This window comes from Triticum urartu, chromosome 6, assembly GCF_003073215.2.
Source record: "Triticum urartu cultivar G1812 chromosome 6, Tu2.1, whole genome shotgun sequence".
Lineage (NCBI taxonomy): Eukaryota > Viridiplantae > Streptophyta > Magnoliopsida > Poales > Poaceae > Triticum > Triticum urartu.
In genome coordinates this window covers 477,673,410-477,676,247 of record NC_053027.1, presented here as the reverse complement: position 1 = coordinate 477,676,247, position 2,838 = coordinate 477,673,410, and positions in this window count along the sequence as shown.

Sequence of the window (2,838 nt, the reverse complement as noted above, 5' to 3'; positions counted from 1 at the left end):
CTTCATTCGAGTCCACCAATAAGCTTGCTTGAGGTCCTGATACATCTTCGTACTCCCAGGGTGGATGGAGAGGAGAGAATTGTGAGCCTCGTTCATGATCACTTTACGAAGTTCACCTTTGGGCACAACAATACGATCCTCGAAGAAAAGAGTGTCCTTGTCATCAAGGCGGTAGCACTTGTACTTGGACTGACTCTTGGCAATCCCAATCTTCACCTTTTTCACCATAGCATCAAGAAGTTGGGCTTGGCAAATCTGGTCTTCTAAGGTAGGAGAGACTTGAAGGTTGGCGAGGAAACCTTGAGGAACAACTTGCAGATTAAGTTTGCGGAAAGCTTCACAAAGCTCGGGTTGATAAGGCTTGAGAATCAGACTGTTGCAATAGGCCTTTCTGCTCAAAGCGTCAGCAATCACATTGGCCTTGCCTGGAGTATACTCAATACTCGGATTATACTCTTGAATCATTTCGACCCATCGAGTTTGCCTTAGGTTGAGATTAGGCTGAGTGAAGATGTACTTGAGACTCTTGTGATCGGTGAAAATGTCCACTTTTCTTCCCAATAGAAGATGTCTCCAAGTCAAAAGAGCATGCACAACTGCCGCCAACTCGAGATCATGAGTGGGGTAGTTCTTCTCATTAGGCTTCAACTGGCGAGATGTATAAGCAACAACTTTCTTCTCTTGCATCAATACTGTGCCAAGACCTTGGAGAGAGGCATCACAAAAGACCTCGTACGGCTTGGATTCATCAGGCGGAGTCAGAACTGGAGCAGTGATCAACTTCTCTTTCAAAGTGTTGAAAGCAATATCACACTCCGGAGACCAAACATACTTGACGTGCTTCTGAAGAAGATTTGAGAGAGGCTTCGCGATCTTGGAAAAGTTTTCAACGAATCTTCGACAATAGCTTGCGAGACCGAGAAAACTACGGAGTTGCTTCACATTCTGAGGAGGTTCCCAATTCACAATTGCGGAAACCTTCTCGGGATTCACGGAAATGCCCTTGGCAGAGATGATATGACCAAGATAAAGAACCTCATCGAGCCAAAATTCACACTTGGAGAACTTGGCGTAGAACTGATGTACCCTGAGCTTATCAAGAACCAAATGCAAGTGCTTGGCATGATCTTCCTTGTTCTTCGAGAAAACCAGAATGTCATCGAGATAGACCAAAACGAAGTCATTGGTGTAGGCGTTGAAGATGAAATTCATCATGCGAGAGAACGTCGGAGGAGCGTTGGCGAGGCCAAAAGACATGACAGTGTATTCATATGAACCAAAGCTTGTTCTGAATGCTGTCTTGGGAATATCTTCTTCACGAATGCGAATCTGGTGATAACCCATACGGAGATCAAGCTTGGAGAATACTTGGGCACCTTTGAGTTGTTCGAACAACTCATTGATGTTGGGAAGTGGGTATTTATTCTTGATGGTCTTCTTGTTCACTGGACGGTAATCAACACAAAGTCAGTCTGTTCCATCCTTCTTCTTCACAAAAAGAACACCACAACCCCACGGAGAAGTACTAGGCCGGATGAGACCCAATCTTTCTTGCTCATCGAGTTGCTTCTTCAGCTCTTTCAACTCTTCAGGTCCGAGCTTGTAAGGACGTTTGCACACAGGTTCCGTGCCAAGCTCAAGTTCAATAACGAATTCAACTGGCCGGTGCGGAGGCATTCCTGGGAGCTCTTCTGGAAAGACGTCTTGATATTCGCAAACGACAGGAATTTGCGAAATAGCGTCCAATTCACCCTTCTCATTGAGAGAAAACAGACGGATAGTATTATCCCGAGCGGCAAAGACAATTACATCCTCAGACGAATGAGTCAATTGAATCTGTCTAGCTGCACAATCAAGCTGAGCCTTGTGCTTAGAAAGCCAATCCATCCCGAGAATAAGATCAATATCCGAGTTACCAAGAACCATTGGAGAAGATAGAAACTTGAAATCACCCATCATGATAGAAATATCCGGAACTATTGAAGTAGCCCTCATAGACTTAGTTGGAGAAACCACTCCCATAGGTTTACCCAACATTTGTGAAATGAAGTCATGCTTGGAAACAAATGATCTTGACATGAAACAATGCGATGCACCAGAGTCAAAAGAACTTTTGCTGGAAAAGAGTTAACTGGAAAGTTACCCATGATCACATCTGATGAGTCCTCTGCCTGAGCTGCATTCATCAAATTCACCTTGGCATGCTTGGGGTTATGCTTGACCACAGCTGTACTTGCCGATCTGACAGGAGGAGGAGGAGGAAGACGCCTCTGGTTGAAACACTTGTTGGCATAGTGACCCTTCTGTTGGCACTTGTTGCACGTGACCTCTGAAAGCGGACGGTGATACGGAGCACTCGATCTTGGAGGTTGAGACGAAGTCTTGTTCTGAAAGCCAGGGTTGGGTGGGTGGGAAGAACCACTGCCACCTTTGCTCTTCTGCTGATACGGCTGACGGAACGGAGGAGGAGGAAGCCAAAACTTCTGCTGCTTGGCCACTTGAGTAGAGGAAGAAGGAGTAACATCTCTGACTCGCTTCCTGGAAGCATCACACCTCAACTGAGCAGCCTCTTGCTTCAGTGCCATGTTGTAGAACTCATCGTATCTCAAGGGTTCAAAGAGAACAAGAGCGAGCTGAATATCTTCTCTGAGTCCACCCCTGAACTGGTATATCATGCTCTTCTCATCAGGCACGTCCTGCTTGGCAAAGCGGGCAAGCTTCTGGAACAATTTGTTGTAGTCATAGATAGACAAAGAGCCTTGCTTCAGATTGCGGAATTCCTCATGCTTGCTTTCAACCACGCTCTGCGGAATGTGATGAGCTCGGAAATCTCGACGG